This window comes from Eptesicus fuscus, chromosome 1, assembly GCF_027574615.1.
Source record: "Eptesicus fuscus isolate TK198812 chromosome 1, DD_ASM_mEF_20220401, whole genome shotgun sequence".
NCBI classification, from domain to species: Eukaryota; Metazoa; Chordata; class Mammalia; order Chiroptera; family Vespertilionidae; genus Eptesicus; species Eptesicus fuscus.
Genome location: NC_072473.1, coordinates 100,867,758 through 100,883,048, shown reverse-complemented (window position 1 = coordinate 100,883,048; position 15,291 = coordinate 100,867,758). Strand labels below are relative to the sequence as shown.

Genomic DNA, 15,291 nt, shown 5'->3' with positions numbered 1-15,291 from the left:
ACAGAGAGGAACAGAGAGGGATAGAGAGTTAGAAACATCGATGAGAGAGAAACATCAATCAGCTGCCTCCTGCACACCCCCCACTGGGGATGTGCCCGCAACCAAGGTACATGCCCTTGACCGGAATCGAACCTGGGACCCTTCAGTCTGCAGGCCGACGCTCTATCCACTGAGCCAAACTGGTTTCGGCTGCTTTTTAACTTTTATTATATGCTTAGAAATATTCACTTTACCTAAAATTAGTTTTTAAATTACCAACATTTATTTGTACTTCATCTTTTGTTAAAGTTTTTTGTTTAAAGCATTTGATACATCTTAACATTTACTTGTTAGGAAAACATTTTTATTTTTTTTTAATGACTAAATAGTAATAAAAATACACTTAATTAAATAATTGATATTTACTTGTCAATTATAAATGCTACCTCATCATATAGTAAATTATATATTCTTTAGTGTAAATCCAGAACCTGTAATGTGTTCCTTTCAACTATTCCTCTCTGCCAGTACAAAGCTGTTAGTTTTTTCCATCTTTATAATGCCATTGATATTTGTTAAGACCATTCTTTATCAAAATTATCTAGAGAACAATATAAATGAACAAACAAAACAGAAACAGACTCATAGACACAGAGAACAGACTATTGTTTACCAGAAGGAAGTGGTTTGGAGAACTAGGTGAAAAAGGTGAAGGGATTGAGAAGTATAGAATGGTATTTAGAAAATAGTCATGGGCATGTAAAGTATAGCATAGGAAATACAGTTAATACTCTACATAATAAAAGCCTAAGTGACCCTTACAATGGAACAACCACAATGACCGGTCACTATGATGCACACTGACCATCAGGGGGCAGACATTCAACACAGGAGCTGCTCCCTGGTGGTCAGTGCACTCCCATAGGGAGAGTGCCGCTCAGCCAGAAGCTGGGCTCATGGATGGCGAGTGTAGCAGTGGTGGTGGGAGCCTCTCTGCCTCCATGGCAGCACAAGGTACAGCAAGTCCAGAGGTAAGGAGCAGCGAGCAGGCAAGCGGTAAGGAGTGAGAGGTCCTGGACTGTGAGAGGGCACAGGCTGGGCTAATGGACACCCCCCTTCAGCTCACGAATTTTGTGCACCAGGCCTCTAGTACTGTAATAACTATGTATTGTACAAGTTGGGTACTGTAAATCTCAGTGGGAAAACTTGTATAAAGAATATGATTGTCTAACTACTGTGCTGTACACATGAAATGAATATAAAATAAGATTGAATATAAACTGCAGTTTAAATTTAAAAAAATATCTTAGTTATTATCACCTATTATTATAGATATATATCTTTGACTCAACTTCCAAAAATTTTTGAATGGTCTTTTGATGGAACAAATAGAAAATTATACATTATATTTATAGGAAATATAAAGTTTAACTTAGGGTATTTGTAAATAAATTTTGTGTTTGGTATAGTAAATGTGCTCTATTTTACCATAATGGACCTGTAATTAGTTTTAAAAAGGTGTACAGTGAATTTGTTCAGTTTTTCTAGGCAAATAAAAAATAAATATACAAATAATTATTTATATCTATCTATTTATCTGTCTCTACCTATCTACAATCATCATCATCATCATCATCTACCTAACACATATGTATATGGATTTATTTATTTTTATTGGAACCAAAGTTCATGTGTTTAAATGTAGCTTCACCACTTTAGTGCTGTGCTTTGATGGGCTAGATACTTTACATCTCTTTATCTCAGCTTTCTGTAAAATTGAAATATAGTTACCTACCTTATAAGTTGTTTTGAAGATAAAATGAGTTATTTTATGCAAAATTCTGAGAACAGTGCACATAGTAGGCACTATAACTAATTTGTTGTTGTTTTTTAGCTCTTTTATTTATTTATTTTTAAATTTAATAAATCTTTATTGTTCAGATTATTACAATTGTTTCTCCTTTTTTTCCCCCCATATCTCCCCTCCACCCGGTTTCCATCCCCCATCTGCCCTTACCTCCTCCCCACTGTCCTCATCCATAAGTGTATGATTTTGTCCAGTATCTTCCTGTACCCCCCCCACACAGACACCCCTTTCCCCCTGAGAATTATCAGTCCACTCCAATTCTATGCCCCTGATTCTATTATGTTCACCAGTTTATTCTGTTCTTCAGGTTTTTAATTCACTTGACTTTTAGATTCACTTGTTGATAGGTATGTATTTGTTGTTCATAAATTTTATCTTACTTTTTTCTTCTTTTTCCTCTTTTTAAATAATACCTTTCAGCTTTTCATATAATACTGGTTTGGTGGTGATGGACTCCTTTAGCTTTTTCTTATCTTTGGAGCTCTTTACCTGTCCTTCAATTCTGAATGATAACTGCTGGGTAGAGTAGTCTTGGTTGTAGGTTCCTGCTATTCATCACTTTGAATATTTCTTGCCACTCCCTTATGGCCTGCATAGTTTCTGTTGAGAAATCAGGTGATACTTGTATGGGTGCTCCCTTGTAAGTAACTAACTGTTTTTCTCTTGCTGCTTGTAAGATTCTCTCTTTGTCTTTGCCCTTGGCATTTTAATTATGATGTGTCTTGGTGTGGTCCTCTTTGGATTCCTTTTATTTGGGGTTCTGTGTGCTTTCTGAACTTGTAAGTCTATTTCTTTCACCAGGTGGGGGAAGTTTTTGGTCATTATTTCTTCAAATAGATTTTCAGCATCTTGCTCTCTCTCTTCTTCTGGCACCCCCATAATTCTGATGTTGGTACGCTTGAAGTTGTCCAAGAGACTTCTTACACTGTCTTCTACTTTCTGAATTCTCTTCTCTTCTTGTTTTTCTGGAGGCGTGTCCTTTTCCTCTTTGTATTCCAAATCTTTGACTTGATTCTTGCGTTCCTCTAGTTTGCTGTTGGGTCTCTGTATAATATTTTTTATTTCAGTCAGTGTATGTTTCATTTCTAATTGGTCCTTTTTCATATCCTCGAGGGTTTCATTAAATTTATCGGCCTTTTCCATGAAATTCTTGAAAAACCTTATAACCGTGGTTTTGAACTCTATGTCCATTTGTTTGTTCTCCTCCATTTCTTTCTTTTGGGATCTGTTTCCTTGCCTCCTCATTTTCACTGCTTCCCTTAGTTGGTAGGGTAGCTTTGTGTACTAGGTGTCCTATTGGTTCAATGGGTCAGCCTCCCAGTTACCTGAGGTAGACACTCTTGGTACACCCCTTTGTGGACTGTGTGTACATCCTTGTTGTAGTTAAGTCTTGATTGTTGTTGGTGTCACTGGGAGGAATTGACCTCCAGGCCAATTGACTGTGAAGATCTGCTGTGTCTATAAAGGAGGAATTGCTGTGCTGGAGACACGTTTATGGGGCGGGACTTGTTCCAGTAGGGCTTTGGCGCTCACTAAGTCTGCCTCTTGAATGTGTCCCTTATGAGAGTGGTTGAAATCTGGTGTCGTTTCACACTGACCACTAGATGCCTTAGTTTCTGGATCTCCAATGGGGTGCAGATCAGCTACTGTCTGAGGCCCCCCAGCAGGAGCTACAGCAAGAACTAGTTTTCTCTTCTTTGCTTGAGTGGTTTTGGAGCAGTCTGACTGGAGCTTCAGTTGATTTGGTTAAGCTGTCACAAGGCAGGCCATTTATATGCAAAAGCTGCTGTGCGGAGCCTGGGCGGGTTTGTAGAATGTGCGGGGTGGGTCTCAGGGCCGGGTGGGGCGGAGTCTCAGGGCATCACTAGGCTAGGGCGTGGCAAACTGGCAATGGCTGCAGTCAGCTATCTCTGCCTTTCAGCGTTTCCCAGTCCCTGTGTCCCACGCTCCAGTGAAGTAAACACTGATTGCTGGGCACACCGCTGCAAGAAAGTCACTCTCACTTTCCAACCTGATGGCCGAGAGTCCAGCTTCTCCCCGTAGGTGTCTGGGTCCCCCGAGTGTCCCCAGAAACTGAGTTTCAGGGTGATTGGGATCTTGTCTCCCTTCGGGTTGAAAAAAAAAGCTGCGCGCCCCGTTGCCGCCACCAGCCCGCTACGCACGCCTCCGTACCTCAGCTTTTCCATGTTTGTTCTCCTTTCTTTTTCCTTCTTAGTTGTAAATCTACCATTCAGCCAGCTTTCCCGTGGTTCTGGGTGGTAGATGTTTTGTCTTTTAGTTATATTTTTGAAATTGTTGTGCGCGGCGGCAGTTTAGTTGTTTAACTTTGCCACCATCTTGGTTCCTCCACTCTATAAATAATTTGCTGATGCTGTTATCATTCTTGATGTTATTTTATTAACTACAATTTTCAAAGAAAAGCTAAATAATGGTGGTGCAAGTTAGCATTTTTATTTTGCTTCTTGCAGTGGAGATAATACCCCCTGGATATTTTTTCCATATTTTACCCATCTATATTTTTATATTATGAAGTATTTCAAAGAACATTATAATCATTTTGGCATTTTGTACCTTTATTTATTGGTATATATCTCTAAAAAGTAAAATTTTTCTATATACCACAATATTATTAAAATAGCTAACAAAACTAAAAATAATTTCTTAATATTTTTAATATCCAGTTCATATTTAAACTTACTTAAAATCATTTATACAATCCAATCTTTGAAATACATATTTCATCAATGATTATGCATCGCATTTGGTTCTTATGCCTCTCAAGATTCAGTCTGGAATACTCTCTTTTGGATGACATTAGGGGAAATGTTCCACCTTTTCATTTGTCTGATTATTTGCTCATGACCTCATTTATCTTGTTCTTATATCTCCTGTATTTTCTATAAACTGGTAGTTCAATCTAATGTCTCAAAGGGGTTCCAGTTATAAACATTTTAAGGAGGAATGCTTTCTATTGCATTATGTATCTTTTCTGATTATCTGGGAAACTTATGTCAAAGAAGAATTAGAAGTGCAAAATATTTATTGGGAAAAAGACTATGAAGGATAGAAGGAGAGGGAAACAGAGTGTGCTGAGAGAATCCCAGGCCCCATTGTAGATCTGAATTCTCTGAAAGGAGAGAAGGGACAAAGGAGGTTTGGGTAGGAAGTTCCTCAGACTTCAGCACTGCTCTGAGAATATCTTGGCCAGTCCAGAGCAGTAGGAAACCAAAGAGCAAAGATAGCCAATTATAGAAGTCTCACAGTGTGGTGAAATGGCCTGGCTCTAGTGTTCTTGTTATGCTCAGTTATTGGTTGGAAGTAGCACAGGACAAGCATGGCCTCAGTGTGACATTGTATTGGATTCTGAAAGTCTAGCAGCTGGTGCCTAAAAACTAATAAGATGTCAAGTAAGGTCTCAGTTTGAATGCACGTACAGCAGTGACTTTTCATAACTCAGAAAAAGACTGTAACCAATCATGACTCAAGGTCATTTGAGAAAACAAAATGAGAGCCAAGATTAAATAAATCTTTAGGATTAACCAAAGAGCTTATATGCATATATGCATAACCCATGGACACAGACAATACTGCGGTGAAAGCCTGGAGAGGGGGCGGGACTGTGGTGTAGGAGGTCAATGGGAAAAATGGGGGACATCTGTAATACTTTCAACAACAAATATAATAAAAAGATAAATAAATCTTTAGGCCTTCTAAACCATGGTGAGTATTCCACCATCACCCAAATCCCCATGACCCCCCAAAAAAGAAAATTAAAAAGGATATTTACATGTTTCTAAGGTCAATCCCAATCCATTGGGTTAGAAGTCATGCTATCTAAAATCCTGAGAAAACACCACAGGAGCTAATCCAAGCCAAAGGAATTGAATTGAGTGCTTAGTCTTCTCTATATTCCCAATAGTTGATTATATTTAGAAACCATATGTTTTCCTTTTCTTTGTTTTAGTGGATAAGCAATTTATATTTAAGATGACCAAACCAGACTTGACCTTGATAAAACTCATATTGGACTGGGTTCCTGTACTGCATCTACCACTAATTAACTGCGTGATCTTAAATATATTATTTACCTTTTATGAGTTTCATTTTTCTCTTTTGTCAAATTAAGGGTTTGGATTAGGTGATCTCTCAATTACCATATTTTATAATTTTGAAATAACATGAAAAGCTAATTTCTCATGTGATTGAGAAGATCATAACATATCAGGGTAAAATCAGAACCCCTCCTGTATTTAAAGATAGCCACAGAAAGGGCAAGCCCTTTCTCAGGTATGCATTTTAATTTCTTATACTCCACACATCAGTTAGAATGCTTTAGAGTAATAAAAATACCTGAAAATGGCTTAGTGCTTTGCCAGTTGCAAGAATATCATCTGTTATTTATAGAAATCCTGTGACACAAATAGTGCAAGTATAATCATACACATTTAGCAGATGAGCACAGTAAAGCGCAGAGAGGAGTAAGAGACTTATTCAGGGCAACATAGTAAAAAAAAAAGGAGCCAAAACAAAAATCAAGATTTTGTAATGATATGACTTCACTGAAGAAACTCCCCTATGCTACTCCCTGACCTTTATTTTCTAAAAACAATTACAATACTAGATACTTTGTAAGGTTGCTAGAACCATGGTCTGGAATCCATGAGGAAAATGTTGATATTGTTTGTGTAAGCTCAGCAGTGTGAACTGCCTGTGGCTCCAGAGAGAGCAGAAGTGATGCTAAAAGGCATAAGGAGATGCCTGCTGACTCAACCCATTTGCTCTTTCTCCTCTGTAGGATATTAGGAGTTCCAGGAGGTTTCTACATGGAGCTACTCAACAGTTTTAATAAAATTGAGACTAGGACTTCTAGTTCATCCATACCTAGGCATTTTCCTAAAATGGGATAACAATTTGTTAAATGAATTAAACTTTATGTAGACATGCCATTGTTTGCTGGATTACCACAATGGAAAAATATTTTGTGGTTTTGATGAAGGGGCAAAAATTAAGTGGGAAACATGAAGTGATCAGAGAAATACTAAATGTGTTTCTAGGTTTCGTAGCAGCAGTCCCTATATGTCATATCTGTGTTTTGTGTAGGTCTAGCACTCAAACCAAAGCCATGTCTTAGCCTCTTCCCCTCCCTGAGAGAGAAGAACAAAGGACCTTGCTCCATACCCAGCTCTCTCACCACATGTCTGTTGTCTTCTTATCACTGTAGGCCAGTGGTTCTCATTCTGAGAGTGATTTTGCCTCCTGCCCAGTGGACATTTGTCAATATCTGGAGATTGTTTTGGAGTTGTAACTGGGGGATAGTTATTACCGGTATAAATGGATACTAGTAAAAGGCTAGGATGTTGCTAAATGTTACATTATGCACCACTAGTAGCCCGTTTGTACGAAGATTCGTGCAATAGACCTTCATTCACCTGGCTGCCTGCACCAGTTTTCTGCCGGCACCGGGGACCTAGGCCTTGGCTGTGGCCACTGCCTTCTGCCTTCTTTCAGGGTCGGGGCTTGGCCCAGGGCGGTGGCCTTGGGCTCGGCCACACCCAACATCCCTGCTAAGGAACGCAGGAGCCGACCCCCAGTGGTTTCCTGCGATCGGCGCAGGCTCCCCGCTGGTGCCCAAGGCCGGGAAAAGCCTCGGGCGGCTTTCCTGGCCTTGGGCTCTGAAACTCCCCAACGTCCCTGCAACGGTTTCCTGGTGGGCGTGGCTTGGTTGGTGGGCGTGGCTTGGGTGTAGAGAAGGTGCGGTTGATTTGCATATTTGTATATTATAAGGTAAGATAGCCCCCAACAGCAAGGAATTATCTGGCTCTAAATGTCCATAATCCTGAGAATGGAAACCCTGGTGTAGGCTGCAACTTTTGTGGATTTAATTTAGCTTGGGTGTAGTAGTAGGACAGATCTTGCAGGACATTGAAATCTGAGTGGGTAAAATAGGGGATGCTGGTCTGAGGTTAAAGGCGAGCAGAGTCAGAAGGTGACTTGCCTAAGAAGAACTAAGCAGAATCCCTCTCTCTCTTATATTGCTGCCAGAGAAAGAAAGGGTAGCAAAACCGGCAGGAATGTCACCTGTTGCTATGTAGAAAAGGTAACATATAGTAATGAGCATTCTTTTTTAATGCAAGGAAGCCACATAAATAGTTTTCAAGCTATGTTCAGCCTCCAAAGTAAAGGGAGTGTGTAGGTCTCTCATCACTTACTTTTATAGTCTAATGGCTTGTGGAGGCCAAGGGATGAGTCATGTTCTTCTAGTGGTAGGAAAATGTGATGGCAGGACACATCAAGTTGCAGACTTCTGATGAACCATGAAGCCAACAGGCAGATAGTCTACTGCGAATTCTGCCTACTAGACCCTGGCTTGACGTGGAGGGGTGCCGTCAAGATAAATCTAGAATCAAACTTACTTGGCAGGGGAGCAGGTGGAGTTACCCTGGCTGAGGGAGGGCTCCAGGGTCCAGACCCAAGTCACTGGGGGCATCGTTACTGCCTGTAGCCCACAGGCTGAGGACAAGGGCAGACACGGGTCTGAGCGTTTCTGAGCCAGGTCTAGCACACTCAGGCTTCGTGGACTGAGGATTCCAAGGCTGTGTTCCTTAACGACCGCATCTTGATGTTCATGAGTTTGCTGGGAGGCTCGGCTTCGGAACAAGGTATCAAGAAACTGATAATGTTTCCTTGAATTTGCTTCTGTGTTTGCTTCATCAATGTCTCTCATATTGAATATCTTAAGAGAGATACTGGAATATTTCAGTGTTCCCATGGACCAGGTTTTGCAGATTTGGGGAAATAAAGGCTATGAATCAGCTCGAAGTATTGTTTGTATTATTGGGAAAATTCTTCCTTTAGAAGCTTGTCGCAGGCCTGATTTTGAGAAATGGTATATGGAAAAATGAGGACGAGGAGACTGAAGTTTTCCATCCTTTGTAATTAGTTTGAGATCCACTGTTACCTGATCTAAGACATAATAAACTAATGGAAAATTATCAGCCTGTAAATAAATCTGCAATTAAAAAAGTAGCTGCCCTTGAAGATGAACTAACTATTCTTTGCTTTCCGATTGCTGGAGTTTTGCAAATGCAGGAACTGAAAAACAGTGCTAATTCTGACTCCTTTGACTTGACTTATGGGCCTGCTGGTTTGGGACAAGGCAAGGGCCATCATCAGAAACTGCTCAACTGAGTGTCAAACCAGATCCATTTTCAAGTTCAGTGCTCCCTGCTCCTCCTCCTCCACCTACAGAGCCCCTTCAGTTTTCTTCTCTACAGTCTCCATGTTCTCTTGTGAAGCCAGAATATAATCATATTTGTGACTCAGATAATTCAGCAACTGAAATGAAAAAAACGGCACCCAGGTGCCAGTAAGACCAATTATAGTCGTCATTCAAAAAACCAGAAAAATAAAGATGTTCCAAAAATGTTGGCTGTTCTAAAGGATATGAATAAGATTAAACTTCCTGCTATTGAATGGTTGCCTGGAGGCAGACCCATTCATAATAGGAAAAGACACAGTTCACAGTGGGATCCAGTGTCTTTAATTTCCCAGGTACTTAAATAGAAATTTGTGTTCCAAGAAGATGATTCCTTTGAGAAAGAAAATAGGGCTTGAGAGTCTTTTCCATTTTCTAGTCCAGAAACTTCAAGGATGACCTCTAATAATTTTGGACATCACATTTCACAGTCAGAGGGATTGTGACCTAAAGGAAGAACTGACAAATACAAAAGGTGTCAGTGACCAAAGTGTGAGAAGCACAAGCTGTGTCTGCTCTTATAAGGAGAGATGCAGAGATACACCAACATGATAATCTTCTGTTAATGAAATTAAAGGAAGTCTGTGTGCCAAGATATATTAGTGCAGAGGTCTGAGAAGTCTTGACTCTTGAGAATACCTGTCTCTGGTTTTGGAAGATCGAACAGTTAACTGGTTATTGATGATGGTTCTGTATATTGATTTTTTTCATGTATGTTAATGTTATTAAAGGCTGAATACACACTTGGAATGGTTTTCCTATGAGCTAAATAGTAAATGACTTAATGTTTCTCATTAGAGAACAGTAGGGTCTCACTGTAAGGTAACAGAAACTATTTTAATGGATTAAGAAATTAATGTAAGCTAAGTCTATATTGTATCACTCAGCAAATGACAGTATGTTTGAGTTTTTAAAAAACAATTTCTTAAAGCAGTTATGACATCTTAATTTAAGAGCCTTTAAATTTTTTATTGCATGTTTTTGTGAACAGAAATCTATATATGTATTATATTTACATATAGGTAATTATATATATTAGAGAGAGAGAAAGAGAATTATATCTTTACTTATTTTAGTATTTTCTTTTGTACCTTCTGAGATTTTTTTTCTTCCATGGAGAAAATCTTCTCATACTATCATTTTTATATGGTAGTTCTATATTTTAACCTTTTGCAAAACCTCTATGCTGTTTTCCATAGTGGCTACACCAATTTACATTTTTAATTGCCAAATTTTACTTTTGGAAATGTTATAGCTTTTATTTGTTGATTTATTGATTGCTTTATGTATAATCTAACCCTTCTAAATGTATTTTAAGGATTTGTAGACACAGCTTTTTTTTTTCTTACATTGTTATATTGAAATTCAGCGAGTCCAACAGAAGACACCACAGTCATAGGGTCGAATTTTGGAGACTTTATTTCAAAAGCCGGTGACCATGAAGGGCAAACGCCTCTCCAAACCTGGTGGCCTCGAAATGAAGTTAAGGGTAAGTTTATAAAGGCAAAAAGAGAAAAAACAAACAAACAAACAAACAAACACCTCTGGGATTGGTGCAGTGAGACCCTATCTCAAGGCCTGGCCTGGCGCCGGCCCTGACAACTCTGTCTGGGGATTTTATGTTTTATGGCTTTTCCAAAATGGGAACAGTGCTTAAGTAAACAGGTCCTGCAAGATGGACAATTAAGAGGGAGCAGTGACCAGACCATAGACCGATAATAATGTACACCAGATTTCTGTCACAGATTCAGATTTCCCCCACCGCCTCCCCTTTTTCCAAAAATGTCTTATTTTCCCATTATTGAAGCAAGCATGTTTACAGAAGCTAGAAATAGCATAGTTACTTATCTGGTTTAGTTACATCCTGGAATTAACAGAACAAGGGACCATCTGTGCTCATAGGGAGACCCTAAAAGGCAGTTCTTACAATATTTATGGAAATAGAATGGAGTGCCTATGGTCCAGGCAGGGGACAGGATGGAGTAAGTTCTTTCAAGGTCCATTTTTCACATGAAGTGACCATGTTATACTTACTTTTCTAATGTTCTGTAATGTCCATTTGGCATTATAGAATGAAGAGTGAACTTTGAATCCTAAATTCCAAGGGTGAATTCTATCTTTAATTCTCATTCCATGTATAGCCTCAAAACAAGCTACTATACCCATTAGTCTTCAGTTTATTCATCTAGAGAAATGTAAGTTGAAAGGAAATTAACTCGAGTCAGGTGCTGGGCTAAACACATAGATACATAGTTTCATCTTATACAAAGGAAAAAGCCAGGGAGCTTTAGTTCAGAGATCGGTCTTTTTACTATCTAAAAGCCAAAACCTTTGTGATATCTAATAGGCTGAAATATGATTTTTGGATAACTGTGGATTTTAGTTATAATTCTTGGAGGTGAAATCCATTTCTACCAAAGGACATGAGGGAACATTTTTTTTAGTAACTACTTTGCTACTGATAAGCTATGTAAATTTGGGCAAGTCATATACTCCCTGTAAGTCTCAGTTTTTTCCCCCCTTCAAAAGCTAAAAGGATTGAAATATTTCTACATTCACTTCCCTTTTATTGTATTAAAGGCTGAATAGTAAATTATTTAATGTTTCTCATTAGAGAACAGTAGGGTCTCACTGTAAGGTAACAGAAACTATTTTAATGGATTAAGAAATTAATGTAAGCTAAGTCTATATTGTATCACGGAGTTGGCAATCATTTCTTATAAAGGGCCAGATTACAAATATTTTCGATTTTGCAGGGCACAGTGTCAATTCTGCAACTACTCAACTCTGCCTTTACATCACAAAAGCAGCTTTAGGCATTATGTAAACAAACAGGGTAGTTGCATTCCAATAAAGCTCTATTTAAAAATCAGAGGATGGCTTGGTTTTGGCCCCTAGGACTAAATGAAGGATTTTGTTGTGTGTGTCAACTCTTCCTTTTCCTGTCCTAACGAACGTATCAAGGATTATATTTTATACACTAGAGGCCCGGTGCACGAAATGCGTGCATAGGAGGGGTGTCCCTCAGCCCAGCTTGCTCCCTGTCCAATCTGGTACCCCTCTCACAATACATGACTCCTGGCTCCCAATCGTTCGCCTACCTGCCTGCCTGATTGCCCCTAACCACTTCTGCCTGCCAGCCTGATAACCTCCTAACCACTCCCCTGCCAGCCTGATTGATGCCTAACTGACCTCCCCTTCTAGCCTGGTCACCCCTAACTGTCCTCCCCTGCAGGCCTGGTCACCCCTAACTGCCTTCCCCTGCTGGCCTGGTTGCCCTCAACTGTCCTCCCCTGCAGGCCTGATCCCCCCAACTGCCCTCCCCTGCAGGCCATCTTGTGTCCACATGGGGGTGGCCATCTTTGACCACATGGGGGTGGCCATCTTGTGTGTTGGAGTGGTGGCCAATTTGCGTATTACCTCTTTATTATATAGGATGCCTAGCCTGAAGATGTCTTTCTATTGAAGCAGAGTTTATTTATGTGCTTACTTTAAAAAAAATCTGGATAAATCTAAGAAATTAGAGAAATTAATGGACTAGATGTAGGGTGCACTTTGTTAAGAATAGCCCTGATATGAACATGATAGAAACAGAGAAAACATTAATGGTTAAAAGTTATATAACAGTTATATAGAGAGAGTTAAAATACTATTCTTATCTGTTCCAATTTTAATGTATCTTATATGAATTAATTGTATATAACACTCATAGCAACCCAGCTAATTTATTCACATGCATCAAAATTACTTTGGATTACTTTTCAATTTATCCAAAACACTGCTTTTCTGAAAAGTACAATGATCTTCAATGATACTTCTTGCCTACAATAATATACTTTAAAAGTGATGGGAGGCAGAGGGGAATGAAGAATTCTTAATATCTGCAGATAGTAGATTTGATACTGCATCTGTGTATTGGAAGCTTTCCTTATGGATGCTCTGGCCAATTCCACCAATGAAAGCATTAACCTAGGTAAGACACTTGTGTGTATATGTGTGTGTGTGTGTGTGTGTGTGTGTGTGTGTGTGTTGTTTATTTTAGTAGATATTAGTGCTAATGATTGAATCTGATGTCAATGTTCATCAAAGATTTTCATCACAGTAAGTTCTTCTGAAAGCAAGAGAGAGCTCTTTGGGCACATTGACAAATTGACCCAAAGCAAATTTTCAGGGTAGGTTTCTAAACCAGCAAGAGTTTTGATGTTTGTGTGTTCTTTTTATTTTATATTCTCATTGTCTCATTCTACTCAGCAATGCCTTCAACATCACTTGTTCAATAAGTTCAGTCATAGAAAATATTCAGAGGACATGGGCACATGGTGCATTTACCAGGGAGTTTTTGCAATTATCTGAATCTTTCCATAAGACTAGAATTATACAGAAAAATGAAGCATATTCTGCCTTGAAGAAATGAACAACAAAATGATTAAAAAATACATTTGAATATCCTCCATTTTCCCTGCAGAATACTTCTAATTGGATTTTGGCTGAACTCTGCCAGTTCCTCACCCCTGGTAGTTGCATTCTTCACATCTTTGTAGTAATGACATTTCCTTACGATTTGTTTTTATTTGATCAGCTTTTCATCAATTTTAGAAATAAATGTGTATTCATTGTTTGAGCTTTAGCCTCTTTTGTTGCTTACTTTTGACATGATCCATTTTTGTTATTTCACAAAATAGAAACACAAAATTTATCATGATAAAAAGATTATATGATATAGATGTTCACATAGGTGTACATACATATGTGTATATATTTAAATTTCTATAAAATATTATGCAGCCCTCTCCCCCCAAAAAAAAAATTTGTGTTAGTTCTTGTGTTTGTCAACAAGGTGTAGTTTTGCCCCCTATGGCACAGTTGGCAATATCTGGACATATTTTTATTGTCACTACTTGGTGGGTGGGGAGTGGAAGATCCTTACTGACATTCAATGGGTAGAACCCAGAGATGCTACTAATAATTCTATAAGGCACTGGTCAGTTTCACCACCTCCAACAAGGAAAAAGAAATCATGCAGCCCAAATTATCAATAGTGCCAAAGTTGAGAAGTTGAGACATTGTGATCTGTACAAATGTCCACATATAATTCAAGCAATTATGTAGGAAATCATGGATCTTGAACATACTACAAGTCTTTATGATGCATATAGGAAAACCTCACAGGAAAGCACTAGAAACTTTTTCTTAATGGTACAGCATTAAGTCTTGTATTAAGAACAATGTAAAGTAGGAAACCTTGCAGTGCACACAAATTGACCTATTTTTTTCCTTGGGCAAAACCCAGGAAGCTTTGGTTAAGAATATATATTTATCTTTGTAATTATATTTATAGGTGTATCTGTCCTGGGCTTTTTTTTTTTTTTTTTGTATGAATATTCCTCCCTCACCATAGCCTTTTATTTTTATTTTATTTTATTTTTAATGAATCTTTATTGTTCAGATTACAATTGTTTCTCCTTTTTCCCCACATATCTCCCCACCACCCAGTTCCCATCCCCCTCTGCACCTACCTCCCCCCCCGCTGTCCTTATCCATAGGTGTATGATTTTTGTCCAGTCTCTTTCCATACTCTCCACACAGACACCCCTTTCCCCCTGAGAATTATCAATCCACTCCCATTCTATGCCTCTGATTCTATTAAGTTCGCCAGTTTATTCTGTTCCTCAGATTTTTAATTCACTTGACTTTTAGATTCACTTGTTGATAGATATGTATTTGTTGTTCATAATTTTTATCTTTCTTCTTCTTTTTCCTCTTTTTAAAGAATACCTTTCAGCATTTCATATAATACTGGTCTGGTGGTGATGAACTCCTTTAGCTTTTTCTTATCTGTGAAGCTCTTTATCTGCCCTTCAATTCTGAATGATAACTTTGCTGGGTAGAGTAGTCTTGGTTGTAGGTTCCTGCTATTCATCACTTTGAATATTTCTTGCCACTCCCGTCTGGCCTGCATGGTTTCTGTTGAGAAATTAGCTGATAATCGTATGGGAGCTCCCTTGTGGGTAACGAACTGTTTTTCTCTTGCTGCTTGTAAGATTCTCTCTTTGTCTTTTGCTCTTGGCATTTTAATTATGATGTGTCTTGGTGTGGTCCTCTTTGGTTTCCTTTTGTTTGGTGTTCTGTGCGCTTCCTGGACTTGTAAGTCTATTTCTTTCATCAGGTGGGGGAAGTTTTCGTTCATTAT

General features: G+C 38.7%; 1 pseudogene; it reads left to right on the top strand.

Annotated features, from left to right (window-relative positions):
- Window positions 1-8,559: 8,559 nt before the first annotated feature.
- LOC103298453 (mitochondrial fission regulator 2-like) lies at window positions 8,560-9,653 on the top strand (annotated as a pseudogene).
- The last annotated feature ends 5,638 nt before the right edge of the window (window positions 9,654-15,291 follow it).